Source organism: Branchiostoma floridae, chromosome 5 (genome assembly GCF_000003815.2).
Source record: "Branchiostoma floridae strain S238N-H82 chromosome 5, Bfl_VNyyK, whole genome shotgun sequence".
Taxonomy (NCBI): domain Eukaryota; kingdom Metazoa; phylum Chordata; class Leptocardii; order Amphioxiformes; family Branchiostomatidae; genus Branchiostoma; species Branchiostoma floridae.
Genome location: NC_049983.1, coordinates 19322279 through 19346308, shown reverse-complemented (window position 1 = coordinate 19346308; position 24030 = coordinate 19322279). Strand labels below are relative to the sequence as shown.

The 24030-nt window shown below is 39.9% G+C and overlaps 1 long non-coding RNA gene across 3 annotated transcripts in view; it reads right to left on the bottom strand.

Annotated features, from left to right (window-relative positions):
* The window catches only part of LOC118415331, a 128943-nt gene that overhangs the window by 95352 nt on the left and 9561 nt on the right, over nucleotides 1–24030 (bottom strand). For 2 of the 3 annotated variants that reach the window (XR_004831107.1, XR_004831105.1), the window contains exons 1-2: nucleotides 8927–9220; nucleotides 8390–8457 (exon numbers count right to left, since the gene is read on the bottom strand). This is a non-coding gene — a long non-coding RNA (uncharacterized LOC118415331). Of the gene's footprint in view, nucleotides 1–8389; nucleotides 8458–8926; nucleotides 9221–24030 lie in introns of those variants that run through there. The other variant, XR_004831106.1, reaches the window with a different exon arrangement.

The window sequence follows — 24030 nt, the reverse complement described above, 5'->3', positions numbered from 1 at the left end:
AATCGGGAGGAAATTGGCACATTTTCCAACGTGTCAGCTTGAGATGAGTTCCCCTCCCAAGTGGGAAATGAAGAGGTGGTGGGAGTGGCTGTCCCAGTCGGAATCACTGAATCACTGAGTCACAATCATACGTGGAATCTCACGCTTTCTCAGAACGCATCATGGGGTGGATTTTCTCAGGAGTACACGGGTCCTATCACAATGACAGCCTCACCGGTACCATTGATCTGTATCCCCCAAACAGTTAAAAAGCTGGATATTAGCCCCACATATGCACATCCCAGGGTTTGATCATTTACTTGAAGATTTGTCAGTGTGAGTGTCACATAACTGTAAATGTGGCCATTATGAAAAAATGCTGCTTCCTAAAATATGGAGTAATTTTTGTCCTTTGTAGCATAGATATACATGACCTGGTCTAACTTTCCTCATCTTCAAAAGTATGTACTAGTACAGCATTTTTTGTGCACACATGCGATGCCCATATCGGCCTACAAAGCCACAGTAGGCACTGCCAACCACCGTGACTTCATACAGAGTGCTACCATCCTCTGTAAAGATGGAAGGATACCTATATCCCTTTTCAAATATGTCAAAGTATCATAATGGCTGCATGTATATGTAATAAAAACATGCAACTTCAAACTCTAACTGTACATGTTTTCGCCCATCTTCCCCATACATGTCCAGAAAGGGAAAATCAATAAAGCTTCCACTGTTGTACGGTTAGAGTAATGGCAACATCAAACTTTAAGTTTGTTGCAACTTTTAAAGTAAGAGACATGAGATCAACTTTCAACCTCCCACATTTCATCCCACACAAAAAAAAGTCAAACAACCCACGTTTCCTGCTTAAAGTTAATCTCCTTTGAGTTCACAGAACACTACATGTGAGAGTATACGAGAGCTGTCTATGGGCATAGTTAAGAAGTCATTTGTACAAGCATGAGTCACTATATTAGCTTTGTTCCTCCCATAGCTATATAACCTATTAGTCAGGTGCAGCATATGTTCAGGTTGTGGGTGTTTAAAGCTACAGTTCTTGGAAATCAACAAGAGCTACGGAATCATTTTGGGCAGTCCTAATGCTAATGTATGGTTGTGATGTATGCAAAGAAATTTGCAAGTTGCAGCATTCAAAAAGGGGCATTATGTCCCTGTCACAGAAAAATAATAGTCTGTGTAACACAAACTCTGCTGTCCAGGGCTATAAATGGCCCCTCCCCGCAGAGGGGGCCGGCGGATGTTTAACGGGCTGCTATAAGCGAGATTTAATCAGGCTAAGAAAAATAAATCAGTCAATGAGTCTACGAGTTTTTGGCAGTAGTACCCCCGGTGTTCTCTCAATCATCACACAATTAGACGCATTTCAGTGCAGATCAAATTTTTATTTAGTAAATTAGCGGCCTCACGTGATCCAAATCAGAAGCCTCACTTAGGAGGTCAGCCACGCTCAGTACAGGCTGTGTTCGTCAGGTCATGCTATTCGATCAACTCTTACTATAGCTTCAATGTTTCACCCACGCACCCACCACATGGTTTTTGATGCTTTTTGAAAGCACCATTAAAACTTCTACCAAGCCCACTCCTTCTTTGCCTGTCATTCTATTCGGCATGCAGTGTGAGAAAGCAGATAATTTTCAGAGATTGGCTCATCAGATTTTTGCAGGTTCAGGAGCCCCACCCAAATGTGATGGGGTTGATTTTCTCAGGTGAAAAATATGCTTGACTCTCTTATAACTTTTTGCAATCAACAAGTACAGCATAAACTTGTTGACTGTGGGACATAGTGGAGCAAAATTCTTCAGAGGCAACAGGCTGTGGAAATCTTACTTTTTTCCAATTACATGTATCTTAATGTGCAAATCTTCCCTATTCTCCAACCTTACTGGCTTCTTTCTTTATTCATCAATGCCCACCTCTGTTCAGACAAACCAACTCTTGTTTCATCCCACAGAATGTATAAGCAATCTGGAGGTGGGTGGGTTAGTGACGTTTGTTCACTCATCAACCAGAGCGATTCTCAACTGGCAACCTTTCAGTCCGACTCAAAGGTGTGGCTGTGATCTACGCCCACTCCTGACAAAGGCTGTGATTGACTCATAACGTACACCAGAGACCAGCAGCGTGACAGCTGCGGGACTATTGGTGCCGCTCCGTCATATTTTGTGGGCAGACTAATGAAGAATCGCCCGCCCCTACTCTTAGCAGGCAGCCTCTGTTCCCACGCAGCTCCTGTCATAAGGCAGGTCACCGCTCCATCCCAGAGGGTAATGACTCACATCCGGGGGATAACGTGCAACACTAGCACATTAGGTGGACATTACCACCAAATTGTCTTTGAGCCATGCGTATCAGCTGGGAAATGTGTCGAGCTACCTGTGGATTCTCAATCTCCGCTCGCGGCAGATTCAGCCACAGATATAGTTTCAAGGCCAAACAGTCCCAGTTAGTAATAAGAAGGCCCTCGGATATTGCAACAGGTAGTGGGTGTTTAATGAGGAGGATGTTTGCATAATGGAAAGAAAGAAATTAGTGACTATCACATCTGACATGCTGTCATATTGTCAAAATGAGTACAAAGGGAAGAGGTGACATGGATATTCTTTAAATGCACACAGAAACAACAAATAATTATTAAGGGTGCACAGTATACTGATCATCATCGTATATTAGATCAATCATTGATTAACAGTCGAAGTCTATGGGATAGATTTCTGATATCTAACAATAATACATGCCCTCGTTACAGCGTTTTCAAATTCACATGGGATTATGTCAAATGGCAGGAACAGCCTGATGTAATTAGCCGTATCTACATCTATTTGAGAAATGATCCTCTAATTTAAAACATTGCAGAGTTCACTTATAGAGGTGAAGGCTCCCTGTGGCAAAGTTGGAAACGTTTCCTCATATCTAATAATGAACCAGACATGATGCAGACTAGACCTGTCTAATCAACCAATACAATCATGCAAGTACCTCACAGACAGTACCTCATGTTACATTTTTGTAATCAGTTCACTTCAGTTTTTCTTATGTCATACAGTATACATGTACTTTTGTTGACTTTATGTTATTTGATGGTTTTAATTTGTAATGTTGATGGACGACTCCAGGAAGAATAGAGTTATGATAATAATTGTAACTCTAATTGGAGATCGAAATAAACAAACAAACAAACAAACAGGTGAATGCTCCTTGTGGCAAAGTTGGAAAAGTTTCCTCATATTTCATAATGAATCAATGTAGTCTAGATCTGTCTAATTAACCAATACAACCATGCAAGTATCTCACAGACTCAGGTGAATGCTCCTTGTGGCAAAGTTGGAAAAGTTTCCTCATATTTCATAATGAATCAATGTAGTCTAGATCTGTCTAATTAACCAATACAACCATGCAAGTATCTCACAGACAGGTGAATGCTCCTTGTGGCAAAGTTGGAAAAGTTTCCTCATATTTCATAATGAATCAATGTAGTCTAGATCTGTCTAATTAACCAATACAACCATGCAAGTATCTCACAGACAGGTGAATGCTCCTTGTGGCAAAGTTGGAAAAGTTTCCTCATATTTCATAATGAATCAATGTAGTCTAGATCTGTCTAATTAACCAATACAACCATGCAAGTACCTCACAGACAGGTGAATGCTCCTTGTGGTAAAGTTGGAAAAGTTCCTTCACATTAAATAATGAATCAATAAAGTCTAGATCTGTCTAATTAACCAATACAACCATGCAAGTATCTCACAGACTCAGGTGAATGCTCCCTGTGGAAAAGTTGGAAAAGTTTCCTCATATTTAATAATGAATCAATGTAGTCTAGATCTGTCTAATCAACCAGTACAACCATGCAAGTATCTCACAGACTCAAGCTAAAGTGAATGCTCCTTGTGACAAAGTTGGAAAAGTTTCTTCATATTTAATAATGAATCAATGTAGTCTAGATCTGTCTAATCAACCAATACAATCATGCAAGTATCTCACAGACTCAGGTGAATGCTCCTTGTGGCAAAGTTGGCAAAGTTTCTTCATATTCAATAACGAATCTATGCAGACTAGATCTGTCTAATCAACCGATACAATCATGCCAGTATCTCCCAGACCCACGGATGGTCACAGAGTGTTGCGCACCCCGCCCTCTTGTGTCCCGGCAACTCAGCCGTCACCCACTGATGGATTTCTCCCTGAACAAATGTGGCTACCAAGGAGATAACCACGTCCCCATGATTAGCGTATATATTGGGCCCAGGCTGCCTGTAAGGGTCCATCACTGCGGCAGAGATTCGGCCCACCTTTATCTGAAACTCTCTCCCTCAATGTCTCCCCTTTCTGATGGTGGTAAATGGAGAGGATTTACCCCAGGAGTACATCCAATAAGGGAGACCATCAAGTCCGATTACAGTGCGGCAAGAAGAGAGATTAATCTTCGCGGCGAGAATTAGCAGATACTCGAGGAGGGTTTACCCAGGTGACATATTCTCTTTCAGGCAAGGCCATTCGGGTACAGCTGAGTTGCGACCAAGTGGTCGGCGATCAGTCAAACACTTTGGCTGATTGCCACTAAACCCACCATCATTAATTGCAGATAGCCTCAGAGAGATAAGAAAAGTATTGACTCCATGGCAAAACTTTTCCGAAGACGAATGGCTTAGAATGTCGACGAATCACCCGAAGCCACAAGAAGTTGGTTGCAAGTCTGGAAAGTGAAGTTTGAATGCAGTGAGAGCGGCTTCACGGGGTGCTATTAGGATGCTCAAGTAAACGGTTCTGAGTAGATGGAAAACAGGCTCTGCGATTTATGCTTTATTGCTGTGTGAGATACACAGTAGATAAACAGGAAGGACGGGCTCAATAATAAAGAACCCCCTACAGGAAGCTGTATCTAACAATTGATGTTGGTGACGTCAATAGCAGCTCCAACTGATATGCCTCCAACCTCAGGCCATAGTGGGCCATACCAAGTTAAATTCTTGGTTATCGGATTTATACAAGTGAAAGTATAGGAAGAGGACATCGTAAAGCTAGAGGGCAGGGAGGAAAACTTGAACATGACTGTATTCATCCAATGAAACCGAGAGCACCAAGGCAGAAACCTGGTCCTCTTGCTTCAGTAACGTTCTGTTTTTCCAGTTAAGGGTTTTGAATTTTTTTTTTTAAATCCAAGAAACAACAAATTAAATTGGTGTTGCCATGGAAAAAAATTCACCAGACCTCCTAAGCAGGAAATTTTTACTAACTCAGTTACTATGAAGCCATTCAATGATTATCCTGGATAGCAAATTGGCCTAAGTACCTTTAAAAGAATCTTACAGTATGGATACATTTATCGTTTACTAAAATATGTTAAGAAGTGAAATTAACATGGACGACTTCTTTATTTAAAGTAACAATTCTTGCTTCAGAAAAAAAATGAAACCTAACCTTTACATGCACTGTTGAGCCCAAATATTCTTTACTTCTGAGGTGCCTATTGAAACTACATGTAACTCTGTAAACTTGCTTAAGCTTGCAAAATGCTGCATACATTAATCTGTAGTTTCCAAGTTTCTACATATCATTTAGGAAGATGAACTGATCAATTCGTGAATATGAATATCATTTGCCCGATATAGACAAAAATGAATGCACTTCATCCAAGGGCAGAAGTAGAGAATTCCTTTTGATTATTCCCTGTCTATCCGATATAACACAAGAGAGGGTGACCAAGCAGACAAAAACAGCTAAATCCAGACAAAAAGGTCAGGATTCCATGGCTGGCAGGCATGGTTATTGTGGTCAGATGCTTTGCTCCAGTTCACCTGCTCCAAATGGATAAGACATGGCTAATTAACCTAAGGTGGACTAACACACTGCCTTGTGATAGCTGCTTCATGCTACAGCAACTGGAATAAGCCCTGTCCCAATAAATAAATGGGCTGAAAAAAGCCTTAAGCCTGGCAATAGCCTTCTGCTGACTGAGTATCGCATTTCTCTGATGTGTTGATTTTGATATCAATTTCCACCAGTGATGGCTCCTAAATTGCGAGTAGGAGATAGGAGTTTGATTTGTACTTTTTTTAGACAAGAATTCCAGATCATACAAATAGTTAACTAATTTCATAGTTTCGGAGAAAAAGTGTCTAACAAGAGTTTGGCAGAAATCCGTTATAAACCATTCAGGTGTGTAATTATCAACGATTTTCGATACCACGATTAGATATTTATCATGGAATATTGCAGTCGATGGGTGCAATGCCGTGTATAGACCAGCTATGACGATGTGACATTTTGTGACCTCACTACGCTTCCAGCCAAGGCCAGCCTGGATAAATGTATGGCGGAGGCTTCAGTACCTGCCACATTCAGCTGTGATTGGATTATCTGTTAACTGCACAGTTTCAGTGCGGGCCAGCGATACTTCCAGCGCCGAAATTGAACGTTCGGCAAGATATATGATAAATCAATAGCACAGGCAGCATGCCTCGCACGCTGGAACTGATACTATTACCGTGTGTCGCACTTGATTAGTCTGAGGTGGTGGCCCCCACTTCACCCCATGCACCTGTCGTAGGGCGACCAACAGATGGCAATCCCGAACTAAGACGGCCCTTCCATCCACTCAGTCACATTGCCAAAAAGTTGCCAGCGTTATGTAACTCAAGTTTGTCTTCATGAATCAAGCACCCTTGGTATTGACCTCTCCGGCGCATGGCACACCAACAGCTGCCATGGGGCAGGACAGTTTAAAATCGATAAGGTGGAAATGGGAATGATGATAAAATATGCTGTTGTGGCGACTCGGAGCAACTGGCGGGGAATAAGTTGTACGTTATGACCAAACTTTGCGATGTAACATTTTTCAAGCTGGTCACTCCTGAGAGGACTGGAAATTGGACAGCTAAGCATAAAACCCAGCTGAAGGTCAAAGGTCTTTCAAATAAAAATGATGAGGATACGTCAACGTTCTACCAAACTGAGGTTGGAAGGGGCACTCAAATGTGGTAATTTAGTGTCAAAATCAGAGCTGAAATAATCACAGTATACTGGCCACATTTGTAATAGATCTGGAGGAGAAATGAAACATGGTAATTAAGCATCAAAATCAAAGCTGAAATCATTTCAATGGCCACATTTGTAATAGATCTTTGGTAGGATGTGAGCACTCACAGAGTGTCATCAGTCGTTATTGTTTGGCAGCCATTTTGAATTTGCTCCTGCATGCCTTTATCTTTTGATCAAGTCTTGTGACCATGGTGATGCCATAATGACTGTCTTGTAAAAGGTATAATGGTCTAATACATTTTCTATGATTTAAAATCAGGGAGTTTTGTATTACTAAGATCGTCAAATTTTCCTCAAATAAATGGCAACTTGCAAAAAATACAACTGAAGAAATCTAACAGGTGGCTGGTCTTTCACATGTAGCTGTAATCATCACATTGGTAGAGCAACATACAATATACCATTCAAGCTTTTATAAAACGAATAATTGTGACTCTTGTGTGTCCAAACTTCTTTCTATAACCTGAAATACATGTATCTCTTACTTCTTTAGACATGCATAATGTCAAAAGGAACTGCCTTTGCATTATAGCATTCTATCTGTCATGTTCTACTTTGCTATTCAAAGTTATGGCTGCTATGGCTGCTTTGCAAAGTTTGAGCCGATGTTGGTGGAAAGTTAAGTTTGGAACATGAACAAAAAATACACCTTAAAATTGCAAGAACAACCCATCCCTAATTATGCATGTGGCACCTGCGGCAAGCCTCTTCTCACATTTATAAACTGGCCCTGGTAGACAGTAAGTTCGATTCTAGATGTAGCCCCAAATGACAAATGTAAAATTTAGCACACGAGGTTGCCAAGACTGCCAGAATCTATCAGCAAAACTATCTCATCTCCTTATGTCCTTAATACAACTCTGAGAGGTGAAAATGGAACAGCACATGAAAAATCTCTCATTCCCTGCTGTACAGTCACTGCTCTCTCCGGAGCGATAGGCCGCATAGTGATTTGTCTCTGTAAGCTATTTTGCGCATGAATGGGTGATCACTCTTAACCAGCACAAAATATTTCATTACATCTTGCCATTTATTCATCAGCCCTTTTCTTTCCGATCAATTTGCTGTGCAGAGAGCTGGATAGGTATGAATTTAAATCTGGAGCAGGGGCGCGACGGGAGGTAAAATCTACTAATCAATTCTGATGCATTTGCAATAATGGATGACACCAAGCGCTTGCTTACTGTCGTTTTAGCGCAATATGGGGCTGAGGAATTAGTCAACAGGACAACGGGAGAAAATGTTAAACATTTCCGATTTCAGCTTCCGATTTATAGATAAACAAGCTAAAATGCATGCATACCAACGACAAAGTTAAGTAGACCAATGAGGAACTTGTACCCACCTTGTGGAAAACTCTCTGATGATTAAACCTTCATTTGCAGATGTCTCTTCCAATCAGCTGGGCAACAACTATAAAATAGACAATTACAACGTTAATGCTGTTGTGGCAACAACAGTATTAGCAGCCTAATGCTATCATAGATAGTGCTTACAACAGAAGTTTTGGTTCTGTATAGAGGTTACAGTGAGAACAGCATATCACTGACGTGGTAATCCTGTTAAAAGTTTAAACAGATCTGTTAGCAATTTCCTCCACTTGTGTACTGGTTGTTATACTTCTTCAGTGTTGTTCCATAGTATACATACACTTAATGAATGTTTAGTATTAATCTTTCACAAGCATTTGCTGGTAGGTATTAGATTGCTGACTGGTTTAACAGCTTGGGATCCCAATTTTTTGCCAGCAGGCATTGGTATAAGGTGATATAGTAGTGGAATTTGCAGTGCATACACATACTAGTAGTTCCACTTTGGTATGCAAGACATGAAGGTTGGACATTGTCTGCCAAAAAATGACTGTCTAGGTTATAAATCATACTTTATTTCCACATCCTCCCTCTGCTTGTAACATTGTTCCTGTGGTGTGGCCTGTGTTCAACAAGTGGACCAAGTAGTTCAACTTGTTGGTCCAGCCAATAGGAAAGTGTTATGGAAACACTGCAGGCTTGATAACTTATCATATCTCCCTGGCTTTCTGCAGTGGAAATAAAAAGGGATAACAGCACTACATGATGAATAAAGGCTCAAGGAACGTTGTGTAAGGGCATCATCAAGCTACTGCTACTTTACTGCGTGAATCTCACAATAAAAGAAGATTATGCCCTGCAGCAATTTTTTGGCACAGTTGGAATTGCCTTAAAAGGACAGATTTTCAGGGTATTATTGGTTATGCAATCTGCTTATGACTGAAGATATGGTTAAGCACATCTTGGGTTGGCTTGACAGACTGTAAGAAAGAGATTGAGGAGAAATAGTCCCTGGATGAAAATGGAACATAGAAATTGAATATATAACAACAAGTTGACAGGTAAAGATAAACTTACTTAACTTTTAACATCAATATAATTTACAATTTTTTTAGTTCATATTCAACAAAATCTGTGGGGAAATTAAATGTGGTAGATAGAAACAATCCTTTAGCTCAAACATCTTTAAACTTAAGTTTTACTTCAACTTCAAAGCTTATTGATGGCTTGACAAACTTTGTGGGATGGTCAACTCCCAAAAAAACTCACTGGTATAAATTACTTCACTCTAGCATGCCCTGGTTAGCATGTGAAAGGGGCTTTCCTTTCTTTTGATCTGGAGATTTGAGGACATCAAGAATTCTTCAAAGGAACCATCCAGAACATTACGTACCCTCCTTTTGTCAAGAAGTTTCGACGGGGCAACATGAAAGGGCGTAATGTATGCTTCCCAAGACTGTTCCTAGTGTTGCAAATGTCAACGCCATGGAGAGTGTTCCATAACGGATTGTTAAGTTGTGGGAGGAAAAGGTAATGGGTACGCTGGCCTTCACCTACCCATACACCACAAGCGAAACAATTCATCACTGGGACTACAGTCAGGGTGCGTCCTAAAGGTACAATTGACAGGCTTTTCATCATTTTGAGTTTTCCATAATACATTTAACTTATGTAGGCTTAAACTAAGTCTGAGTTCAATGTCCCATAAAGATATACCTGTTTAACATGTAGACAAGCAAAGGGACTCATTAACACTTTGCTGCAAAACACAGGAATGGTCTTTTGGTACATTAAGGCATGACAGAAAAGAATAAACATCCCATAATTTTCAGCTAAAGGGATACTTGTTTATCAGATATTGCTGAGTTCTTGAAAAAGTTGAAGAAATTTAAAATATCATGATGGGTGAATGGCAATTTTCGTTATTAAGCAAACAAGCATAGCCTTTCATTATTACCTACTTGAAACACTAAATTTATCATTCAGAGACATCATTCAAATTACAATATGTACAAAAGGTGCTACTGAGATCATTAATCTGCATGATTGTGTGCCATAATAATTGTGCTGCCATGAGTCAACGTCAAGTGCTTGCTATCTTGTGTCATTAATCTTCCTGGTCAGCTAATTAATATAGACTGGTTTATTAATGAAGAAAGATTTGTATAGGATTTGATGTATGCAACCTTGATTTACCGTCTAATACTAGTTAATCAAACTTACATAAATCAAGTACATGTAATTAGCAACATGAAAAGGGTATAACTATAAATAAAGAGTGCACACTAATAACATTTGTCTTTGCCTAAGGCAATCAAGTCCATATTAGTTTTAAAAAAGTTAAGAACATTGTTGTTTCATGTAAGGATCTCTTTCTGCTAGAGAACGATTGCTTGGCAACCACTGTGCAAGCAAAAATTTGATTTGTGCCACCCTTGATTTCATAATAAGAATATAATGAATAATGCAAAAACAGATTGAAAAGGCAAAAAAACTGTTTATCAATATCAAAATATTTGTCTACGAAATTTTTAAGAGACCTGTGAAATATCTGGTCGTTCATCAGTTGCAGCCTCCAGTGGAAAGGGGTGCAAGAACTGCACCTGACCATGGTGCTGAAAGATGTGCTGTAGGATATAGGAGAATTCTGTACAAAACCAGGATGCACTTGCTTGCTTACGTTTCTATGTCTATCAGACACCTTCCTCAGAGCTTCTGACTGGAGTTCTGCTTCTCACCGCTATATGTAGTCGATGTAGGTGGCGCTTTTGCGGTGAGAACACCAACGGCCAAATGTGGCCAAGTTTGTATCCCCCCTCATCCCAGTTCATCACTGTTTGTGTACAAGAATTCTCCTATATCCTACATTCTACCAACCTGATAAATTTTTTTCAGTTGTAAATTTGAATTTTGAGTTTTTTGCCAAAAAAAAAATGTACCTGACCATGGTGCTGAAAGATGTGTTGCAAGTTTGAATTCCAAGATTTTGCAAAAAAAATCTGTTGAGGTCCCTGACCTGTAACTCTTTCAGTGATAATCCCCAAGTATTCAACAGAACCTCATTGACAACATTTATTTACTGATTTATTATGATTTTCCACAAGTCAATACAATAGTTGATGAAAAATACCATTAAGACCTAAACTTCAGTGTATTAACATGTTGTTCTGATCACCATTTATTTGCAATCTGTCCCCCAAATAGGTGATGGGATCTGTTGAACAAGTGATTAAATATGTATAGCCCAAATATGATACTTCTTCTGGCCCACCACTTAGCGCCTCTCCAGAGCGTTCCATTATGCAAATGCCAGCGTCTTGCCGACACTTGCTGAATATCAATAACTCTGCTAATACGGAAACACTGCTCGGAGGCCCTTCCATGTGAGGTAATGCATTAAGTTAAAAGGAAGCGATCACACCCAGCAGAACAGAGCACACGTTTTGAAGAGGCCCGGAACATTCAGCCTGATAACTCCCGGTAATCCTTTGTGACGCTCGGCTCCATTATTCGCGTTACTTTCTGGCTGATCTTCTCACCCTCAAATCCCAAACTCCCCTCATGCAATTTCAAAAGATGGTTTCCAACACTCCAGGGAACCAGATTTCCAGGGAAACACATGTTAGACAAGAAAATTAAGGTAATAAATAGGTTTGGCAAGGGAAGTAATGCCCTGTGTGTGAAAATGCTGTTGGGCCCATCAACAGAAAGCGAGGAAATTACCGGCATTAATCTGACAAGCTAAAATAAATTGCAAAGCAATACAACACAGCATGGTTCTGGTAGATTTTGAATTGTTTGTATTAATAACACTACGTGCTTTATATCTTGAACTAGATATTGCTTTGATGTTGAAAACTGTCAGAGGCTCTGTATGAGGATGGAAAATGCAAACAATATCTCCCATCGTAACTCAGACGAAAATAGGCAATTTTCTGGAATTGACTACTAAATATCTCAAGCAGGGAGGCTTCTAACATACTATGAACAGAAATGCCAATCCTTTAGACCTTCAAGAGAATAATCATCATAATAGTGTTTGGACTAAATGGGCAGGGCTGATGGCCATACAACACACCCCACAGCCAAGCAAAGCATGCAAGCATAAGAAAATAATGCAATATATATATAATGCATTTTGCATGCAAAAGGTTGGGGCTTTACACCAAAAAGGTCTCTTTATAGTCGTGCCCTCCATTCTAAAAGCCTTGACCTCACAAAGTTTCAGAGGAGAAGTGCAAGGTTCACTTGATGATATTACTCCCATGGTAATACATGCGCTCTGCCCACACCATCCCTGTTACATTGTGGATAAAGAGGGTGGGTGTGATAAATATAGATGTTAGTGCATCAAGGAGTCTATTCCTCCCAAGTGTTGATTATGAGAACATTATACAGGACTCCAGGCAGTACGGGTCATCTCATCTCTGAAGGTTATGTAATTCAAAGAGAGACTTCTCCTGTTTTCGAGGAAGCAACAGGTACTGATACTTTGACTTGAGCCGAGGTACTTGTAGGGATTTCTAAATAATAAATAAAATCAGTAGGGAATGCTGAACAAAAATTTCACTTCAGAATCTGAGATCACAAAGTTCTTTTTACTTTCTGCTACACAAATCTTTTACCACCATTATCATCAAAGTCACAATGTGAGAAAAGGGAGCATTTCTGGTCAGAAGGTCTTCTGTCCTTAGATTTGCCATTCACCTATCACCTATCTGAGCCACATTCACAACTCCCAAGAGAAACCCTGCTGTTAGGGCCAGAGCTGATGGAGTAATGTCACTTATCGAGAACTCAGTCTCTAATTTGCTTGTATTCTGTAGTGCCAAGGTGACCGTCTAAGACCTCATTTGCATAGGTCCGACCCATTCCGAAAATGCACTTTACTGGATATCCACCTTAGCTTTGACCTTTGGTCCCCTCCCGTCCCCACCGAGTATGGGCTATTATTATTGAATGTGCAAGAGAGCCTGAATTATATGGCCTGGGGAGGACCCATCCATAAACATGGCTGCTTTTAATGCAGCAGAGCATTGGGGAGCACCTAGACTGACCTGCAGCATAATTGTAGTAGAAATTACAAGAAAAAGAAACTTGGAGCCAAAGAGGGGACAGTTGGGGGTTTACCATATCACTGTCACTGATGTAGCAACCTGTCTGTTATCAGCTCTGTCTATGACTAGTGTTAGCAGCCTATCATCTTTTATAGCACATTCAAAATGATTGTGCAGATTATCAAACCCTTTTGAACATTAGAATATTGGGCCTTAAAAAAACACAACTGTTGAAACAATAGAAGATATCTACCATACACTTTTCCTGCCTCAGTAACTGCTAGAATGTGCAAATATGCATGTGTTGAAATCCTAGGTACTTTGAAACAAATGTTACTGAACTCATTGAATGGCAAAAGTGCAGGTTGCCAGGGGATAAGTTGACCTGCCATGAATACAAAATGCCCACTGCAATATCCTTAGTGAAGCAAAAGGACAATTCTTTGGCACATTATATGGCATTTCAACATCTTTGTTGGACTATATGGAGAGGCTGGAAACACAAGATAAAGGGGGAATGACTATAATCATGACCATGTTCTTACACTGTCTTGCTGTCTTTACCATGTTGACTAAAGTCTATGATGAATTAGAAATTTGTAACCAAGTATTGAGTGTTACTTTGCTACTTTGTTTAGCATAACAGGTAGTTATATAAACTGTCTTTAGGCATAACACAGCAGTTTTGTACATTAGGTACACGCTGCATAAGACCAGACTGTAAGGTTCGAATCAATCACACCAGGAAGGTCTTTTTGATAAGTGAAGTGGGATCTCGAATGTTAAAAGGTGACTTTTTCCAGTTTCTTCTTGGCTACATAGTTAGCTCACACTGTCCCGAATGCCCTTATATCACTGGCTTGTTACAGACTGAAATTGTATCAGTTGTACTTTGTTGTTCATGGCAGTTTTGCTAACTTTAATCTCTATCAAACTTGTGAAAAATCGGCTGGAAGTCCAATCAAAATTGTCTCTGGCCTGATTCCAAAAAAGTGTAGATTTTCCTGAGGAATTCATTGGCCATCTACAAAACTCAACAAGAAGCCCTGCCAACAGATGTGTATCTATAACACTCTGTGCTTTTGTTACTGATAAATATGTTCATTATTGTATGCATAACAGTTGATAACAGTTTGACGAGATTGAAGGGAAAAAAGTGCAATTAATATAAATGAGCATTAACTACTAGTACCACACTGCGTATTGCCCATTAGCAAAGCTGTCCAAATCCATCCTGTTGGTAGATATGTATAAAATGATCATGATTCATGAAAGACATCTTTAGGCACAATTAAACATCACTTCATACAGAAGAAGAATGGAGGGCTCTTGGGTCCCTCCGTGCATCTATACCATGGGGCAGCAGATAAAATACTGTAAATGCATTTAAGTTCGCGGGGATGTAATTTTGCGGAAGCGGGAAAAAGAAATTTTCCCAGTAGTTTTAAGTTTGCGGTAGCAACATGCACTGTAGTCTCTTACTGCTATAGAATAATGTTTGCGGTGGATTTAAATTCGCAGTGAAACGGCCACCGCGAAAACCGCGAACATTAGTCCACCGCGAAAGTTGCTGCATTTACAGTATCACCGATGTCACCTAGTTTCCACATGTCCCCAACATACCTCACATGGAATACTTCAACAATAGCCTCAGTATATCCCACTGCAATCATCAGTTTTCCTACTACAATTGTTGCATGAATGATTATATGACACATGTATGTTGATCTGTTAATCTTTAGTCTGCTAAAGTAACTATTTGGCACCAATTTTTATTGGTTATGGGGCATGGAAGACTAAAGGAAGATAACAGTGCCGACCGTTAACTACTGGATATGACCAGGTCAACAGAACAACAATTAGGAACAAATTCCCAACCTATTACAGCAATTATAACTTCCACAGGCAATTTGTGCGGCTGTAATTGCTGCCCTGCAGATTATCATGCAGCCATTTCCCACCATGTTTCCAGCTGTGATTGCCCAAAAACGGCACAAACAATCAGCAGCTGATGGAGACTGCTAAAACCTGAGCTGCTCGGTGATTTCCCAGAATTTCAGGACCTTTGACCCTGCCGCACCTGCCACGAGTCCCGTAATGACACTTATTGGGTTACAGTTCCGAGCAACTCAATTAAATTCATAGCTTCCATAATTCTTATGACGCCTCCCGGATGTGAGATAGCATCGTGGTTATTGCCCCTCTGAGTTGCACAAGCGAGGAAATTTCATCCTTGAAAGTCGACAATTACCGGCAGAAGAGATGCTGCCGGGCAATCAGGCTTACTTCAGAAGCCATTAGGGTCATCTGCCCACCGTACCTGACTAGGAAAACAGCTCTGCTTAAACTGTGCACTAATCCAGATGCTAGTGGGTAATCACATTATGCTTCACATAGTTTAGTACACAGATTTAATGACAATAAAATTTCTTACTGAAGTACTATTATAATCATATTAAAAAGTAGTTTTATACTTTTGACTTAAGCCTTTCATCTGTCAAGCGTCATGAAGTATGCACGTCATCTAGTGACGCAAATTCTACAGTCCAGTCACTACAATTACTAGCAGAGGAATGTGGACAAAGGAAATTCGCTTTACACATTATCTGAACTCAGAAATAAAATGAAGGTAATGATCTGTACTACTAAATGGTCAAAAATGCCCAGCACTGCTTAGTGAAATGGGCATGGTTTTGCCAACACCTCCTCAGTCTATATCCCATCATACATTAGATCCTCATTTTGAGGACCTCTTGCTGCTTATCCTTGTATAGCAACACAGCAGTCTTTTAATTTCTAATTCTTGTTTTCATATATTAGAAAAAATTATTACAAAAGTCTGCTTTGTTTCTCATTATTTTGGTAACAATATGGCTTTCATCATTCTGATTTTCATTAGGCCACACCAATTTAATTTGTTGGTTCTCGGATTTCCCGACCCAATTATTTCCAATTTGCAACAAAAAAAAAATTTTGCCCCAAGAAAAATATAGGTTTTGCTATTACAGACCTTTCAAAAACCCCATTCCAGGGGCACATATTGCTGATAAACCAATCAGAGCGCTTATTTGCAGCCACATGATCAGAACAGTGGTATAAAATCAAAGAAGAGATTCATTGGATAAATCATGCCATGAAAAACTGAAAATTTGACTACTTTACCTTGTTTTTTTGTGTTAAATAAGTTCACCAGAGACTTTTTGCAATTTTTTTTCCTTTTTTTTTTTCCGACCGACCGCCCCAATATTTTTCTGAAAAAATCCGAGAACCAAGAAATTAAATTGGTGTGGCCTTAATATAACATGAAGGATATGTCAGAATAAGTCAGAGGACCTACATGTAGTTGACGTCAGTACAAATTCTTTTGGTCAACAGTTCAGGGCTATATAGCTGGTGCCCATTTCAAACTTTGCTGCATCTGCCGGGAAACATTTCTTTAACCAATCCATGAAATTGGACGAACAAAAATTGACAAAATTGCAGGTATGAATAAACAGTTTGAGGGGAAAAACGTATTTGTCCACATGATTTTCTGTTTTGTCAACTTTCCTGACCAAAACATTATTTCTCCTGCAATACCTTATTTCTAAATTCTCCTCTTTATTTCTAGTCTTAGATTTTTTTCTTTTCATGGTGATGTTGAGGGACTGTCTCCTGCAAAAGTTTGTGCCGTCCATCTTAGCAGCATAGATCAGTCACCTAGCAGGTAACACAGACAGCCCAGCTGCTAAGCTGAAGACCAGTATCTTAGCAAAGGATAAAAGGCAGATTGAATCTTTACTGATGCTGAGATATATATTAAGCCATACCTCTATAAGACAGCTTAGAAAGGGCATATCCAATAACCTGATTGATGGTCTGCATAAAACAGAGATAAAGAGGAAGGGGCAAGATTACTTCTTAAGCACCCCTTTGAACCTAAATGGAATAGCCTTAAGAGCAACGATCAGATCGTTTTATTAAAAGCATATAATGGATGATACAGGTGTAATCCCTTCAACGATTAAATGTAGCAGAAAGTCTTGAGTAAATGAAGAAAGTTATCACTTATACATGAAACATTGTCTGTGCTGTTGAAGATAGATGACAACTCTCCACAGTTGACTGGTTGATGAGGCATATTAAGTGCTTTAACCAACCCTGTGAAAGGGATGTTTCCTGTGCGAGGCTGAGGTTTTCCTGTCGAATTAAGGAGAACATCTTCAAGGCTTTCCTGATTCTTAGCTTCCATGAGGTGTCACACATAGATTTGCAACAGTTCAAAGTGCACTAAAGTAAGGACAAAGTTAAGCTTGAGTGTGATGTACAATGTATTGTGGTGCAAGTTTTAAAACATTGTCTGCACCCAAACAATACTTAACTTTAAGTAAAAGATGCCACAATTTCCATGTAATTCAACTTCTGAACTTAACTGATTTTGACCTTAGAAGAATGAAGACACAAAAATTTTGTTCTAATCCAAATCTACTGAATATTGTCAATGACTGTCCCCACCACTCTAAATGCAAAATATACAATGTATTGTTCTGTCTATACTGGGCAATCTTGGAAACCAACTTTTATTAGTTGAATGGGCAATCCAGTTAACTAGAGATTAAACGAATTGATAAATATGTAAATTGTATTTTACCTATACCTAAACATAAACATTATTGTAAAAAGGATGGGCCGAAGTGTCCCTTATCCATTCTTGCAATGCACTACATTTAGGGACAAGCTTGAGAGGGAATTACATAAATTACATAAGCGAGCATCTGTTATATAGGAAGCTACATCCTTACAAGTTGCATGTGGGCATGCGAGTGATTGCTGTAGAATGAAGGCAGTGACCTTCGAAACACGTAATGTTCCAGCTGGGAATAGGAGCACCTGGAAGAAGATTAGTTTTACAACACAATTGTGTGTTTCCAATTATCTCTGTGTGGAGAGGAAATATCTCAATTAACGTCTCCAGATGTAAAAGTTAATCCGATGGCGGATCAAGTCTAATTACTTCCAGTGCTGAAAATATAGCAGATCAGCATTGTATCTAAAAACAAACAACAAGCCTTGTGTGCGTCCCGTGCGTCTGGACACAAAAGCCATTCCACTTAACGATAACACTTTCGACAGCTGCTGGACAATGGTTAATAGCTCTGCTGTTCAGGTGACGATAAAAACTGTCACAGAATAGTCCCATCGGTACTTTCCTATGCCACTGGAAACACCGAACAATGTTTTGACCTAAGTGATGTTCATGCCATTTGAGGTAAAAAGCAGTTTAAGGTAATTGTCCTCACAGCTACCTGCTCAAGAAAGCTTTTTGTTCCCTCCCCTGAGTACTGATACACCAGGACGACTTCTTGATGAATCTCCCAGAAGTTGTGGTTTCCGGCTTGGTAAATTGCTTATCAAATTTGAGAAGCTCCCCCAGTCACTTAGCTTGAGTGTTACTAATTGCTTTGCATCAGAAAACCTGGGCATTAACATTTAATGGAGGAACATATCAAAGGAATAGCTGCTGCAGTGCAATGACGTCTAGCTGGAATTTCAGCTAGGATAAACATGTAATTTGTAATATTTTTGTAAATCTTGAATTGTTGGCTGTGATCTCATGTGGTTTTAGGCACTGTGTTATACAAACATGCATAACTTTCCAACTGCACTACAGATCGTTTCCGCCATGACCTTAAAACACCCCCAAAACCACCTTTTCCCTTACTACCACAAAATGAAGTCCCTGTGAAAATAAATGAATACACTTTCACTCTCACAAAATGTTTGAGAAATTGTCACTTTCAATAGAGCATCTGGTAGTGCTTGTTGTGGAATAAATGTATCACACTGCATTTTATTCTCACTCATGACTGGTCTCTGGTTATGCAACTCCAAGTGATGTGGTAAGGATAACAAGTCGAACTTGAATTCATATCCCAAGCAAAAGGTTTTATGGGCATTTCTAGAGTTTCGTCATTGCTATCATCCTCTTCAAACCTTTTTTTTCCTTCGGTCTTATAAGTTATATCATTTTGAATTACTTCTATTGTCTGTATATTGATTCTAGAAAAATCTATGATTGGCCAAACCGATAAAACATACCTAAAGCTTTCCAATGACATTTAAAGTCAAAACAATTATCAGTTGTTCTTCCCGTAAATCAAATGATACAGAAATCTTCCTGTAAAGCAGTAAAGTCATGACATTGTCAAGAGACTTCAAATCCTAGAGGCATCAACTGAGTTGTCGTTTCTGGGCATCTGCTGCATCCATGGAGGATACTGTGTTTTATGAGCTATAATTCAACATGTCACCACTAACAGCAATCCCTACACTTCCCATCGGCTAGCCCGTCCCTCAGAAACCGTAATCCCCTAGGAAAACTGCCTTTAACTATTGTAGGAAACAGCCGAGCAGCTTTTCTCGTACAGCATGTGCTCATTAAACTGGAAAGGGTCAGCAGCCTTTCTAACATGTCAAGCCTTTCTGGGTAGGTTTAAAAGCCGAGGGGGAAAACCTTGACGACCAGTAACACTCCCGCCTATCTTTTACAATCACAGTGGGACCTCCTCCCGTCCTAAACCTTGGAGAATGATGAGTAAGCAAGTTTCTAGTTGACCGTAAAGGAGTAACGCGTGAGAATAGATGATTACCCTTAAGGACTTAGTCATGATTAGTATATCATGATATAACTTTGTACACCCTAATGCAGTGTTACATAACTAGCAGCCACAGAGGCATATCAGTACCCTCAAACCACTATCTCATATAGTCATAACTTGTATTGTAAAGTTCAATGTGAGAAGGCCTTCTAAGAATGCTAACTCAGTCTATTTTTATAAAAGACATTTGCAGAACTAAGGCCTGGGTGAGATGGAAAGTTCAAAATGAAGTTACCCACTGGACACAAAGTAGGATATTCAAATGTCAAATTTAAATTGACAGAACAATGTTTGGTGCATACTGAGCATAGACTTTAGAACAATTTTCTCTATTTTCAAAATAGAGAAAATTGTTGCCATGAAGTTAATTCTAAGGCTATTCTTTTAGTCAACATAAGAAAGTTCAGAAGAAAAGCTGTCTACAAGCACAACTTAAGCAACAATTCTTTTCACTGATAATTTAAGAGGGCAGCCCCATTTTCCGACACCCCAGGCCTATGTTCTGATGCCATTAGAGTTGGGATGTCAGAACATAGGGGTGTTGGAACATAGGGATGTCGAAAGTCAAAACAGAGGGGTGTAAACTAATAAAGGAACCCCTGTCTATGTATTATCAGCCTTTACAATTTGACTTGCAATAGGGGAAAAAAATTCAATTCAGCATACATCCCTCTGCACTGGTTCTAATTGATTTAAGTACTAGTACATAGAGACTATGATTTTAGCTGTCATTCTGTCACACAGCTCATAGGAGCCACCAATTACTTCTGGTCTTCTCGTAACTTAACAAATGCTCGATGTTCCCAGGAACAATTACAGAACATGTCATACAACGACAGCTACCCATAAAAACATACGTCTTGATAGATCCCAAGGGATGCACTCAACCGAATCCAATATCAAACTGAACGCTTCCGAAGGATTTATTCTCTTACTTGAATAACATTGGCAAATCAGAAAACAATGCTCCCAAAGCTGAATGATGGTAATATGATTGTTATCTGGGGACCAAAAGTACTCAGAGATCAGCAGTACCATCACCATATGACGTCAATTTGTGCACCCATTTCCTCATAGTACAATTACTTATTGGCAAAGTTTGACAAATGATGTAGCAGGTGAATCACTCAAGTCACCCATATGTGAAATCTCCGACAATGAAACATGCAAGAATATTTCGAATTAGGAGAGGAATCCTGGCAATACATCAGACTCTGCTGATGCATGTTGACTAGTCAACTGGGCTAATGAACTCCAGCAGGACTAATGAAGCACAATTTACAGGGAAGCGCAGCAACCTTTCATTCCGCGGAATGACTGAACTGCGGTCTTTCACCGGAGAAACAGCAATTTATTTGCAAAGCCGCAACTTTTTGAACTGTTGCTGCAACTTCGAATTCCGTTGCCAACGAGTCTGCGCTTGCATAAGGGCTCTTTACTTCTTACGGTAACAAGGCGATGTCCTACACATGCAAGCCACCCATCTAAATTCCAAGCTTCTCTGAGTTACAGGACCGGAATGATAAATAGACAATCTGGAACCCCTGAGAAAAAGTTGCTTGCTTAAAAGCCATTACAAAGCTGCCCTCCCTGACTCCCGCTAGCAATCAGAATGTGGTAAGAAGTTCCATTACAATGGCCACACAGCCCCTGATGACAGGCATGTTGGCGCCTCCTTAACAAGCCTGGAGACAACAGTTTCAGCACCTGTAGATCACGTACACAGGCCAATCCTCTAAGATATGGTAAGGTCAGCTGAGAGGCTCATTACTCTTGTGTTCTTGTTCCACATCCCATTTTTTTTCCTTTTTCATGGATAAAGGGATATGAAACTTTTTCTATTTTATGAATATAGGGATATAAAACTAATTTTTATATCTAATAATATAATGTTAAGATTACCAAGGAAGGGTTGAAACAAGTTGCAAAACACTTGTTGTTTTCCTCAATGAACTGGAAATGCAACTAGTCGACAGAAACAAATGTTAACCTCCATATTGTAGTCTCTGCATGATCATCATTTTACTGCTAAATGATTGTTTTGCTTGATATTTTTATTTAACAACTGCCATCATGGTATGTAACCATTTTTGACAGTACAATCTGGTGAAAATGTGGATTTACAAGCCCTAAAACATATTTTAACTGGCCGCAGCATAACTTCATGCGTGAGCAGTTACAACTCTCCAGTATCTGCATCAGGAGATGCAGTTCCTTGCACAGCAGCAAGGTGGCACTTCATCACACAAAGAAGACTCTTCATGTCAGGAAGTACCCTGGTTCAGCTCTTCATGTAGATAGGGACTAAAGCATGGAGGTGTGAATCCCCCATTTGTATAAGTGTGCTATATAAATACAGTCACTTGAAACAAATTATGTAGAATGGTAGAGTTTGAAACTTCACACCAAACTACATGTAAGCTTTATTAATGCATGTCTACCTGCCCGGGTACTCAGGCCATGTAATGACCCCATGCTCATCTCATTGGCTTGCCAGGCTAAAAGATACATGTATATGTAGGATATATAGGAGTTCTTATACACAACCAAAATTACACTTACTTTGCTTACGTTTCGGTGTCCTCAGAGCTTCTGACTGGAGTTCAGCTTCTCGTTGCCATATGTAGCCGATGTAGGTGGCGCTTTTACGAGAAGATTATCCCAAACGTGTCCAAGTTTGTATCCCCCCTCGTCCCGGTTCATCACTGGGGCTGACTTTCTTATCCATACCGCCTCTTTAATCCACCTGAGTCGTCTGTTATCTTCCCTGTCTATGACACCGAAACGTAAGCAAAGTAAGTGTAATTTTGGTTGTGTATAAGAACTCCAATACAGTCAAACCTGTATTAGGGGCCACCTCTACAGAGGGGCCACCTGTCCATAGTGGCCACTTTTTGTCGGTCCCTTGGGTATTTTATCTACAAGTTACCACCTCTATACAGAGGCCACCTGTCTATAGTGGCCAAATTTGTCCGGTCCCTTGAGTGGCCGCTATAGACAGGTTTGACTGTACATGTATATCCTATATTCTACCAACCTGATGAAATTATTTTCGGAAATCGGGACATGTATATGTAGTTTGTACAGACCCTTGTAGTGTCTTAAGTGGCACAAATGGCAACAAGTTCCCTTGCTGTTTTAGTGGCAGGGTATATCATTAAAGGGAGGGGTTGCTAGCCCTCCCCTTTGCGTGCTCAAGTCACCTCAAACATGGGAATTACTGTAATTCCTGATTTTTTCACTGTAATGTTATGTTCACGGTTTTCACTATGACGCCTATAACGTGAACTTATCTTTACAGATAACAAATAATTCACAGCCTTTTTTTAAGCGCACATGCTACCATCGTGAACATTTAGTTCAGAGAACAAGTTTAATTTTCTCAGACCGTGAAAGTTTGGTACCGAGAAGACAAAGTGAATTACAGTATTACAATCAAAAAGAGCCAAATAAGTACATTACTAAGCATCCCATGCACTTTAGGAGAAAACAGTATTCTCTGATGCATGCAAACACTGCATGTAGAAATCACAACTACATGCCAGTGGGACCTGTCAACAGAGTAGACTGTCTATGCAGTCTAATGTTACAGTTGTAGGACAGAAAAGCCCAGCTTCATGGCCAATAAAAGCCATCTCTTCCTGAACAAGCATCTGCGCTACACGGACAAATCCACCATCTCTACCCCGAGGGGGTGCGATATAAAAATCAATACTGCCAACCAATCAGAACCCTGCGTGGAAAGTCTGACAATTTGTGCTCGCCCGAAGGTAAAAACAATCATTGTCATGGAGTGGTGAATCGCACCACGGGGCAGCGGGGAGATCTCCAAATCCAATAACCCTTTGACCATCCCAATTCTTTTTCCAACAAAACCAATTATCTAAGTGCCCCTTCAAATGCATCGCCCATAAACCAAAGACACAGCTACAGTATCATGGTGTCCATTAAACTGTGTGATAGCTATCTCTGTTTTCGCTG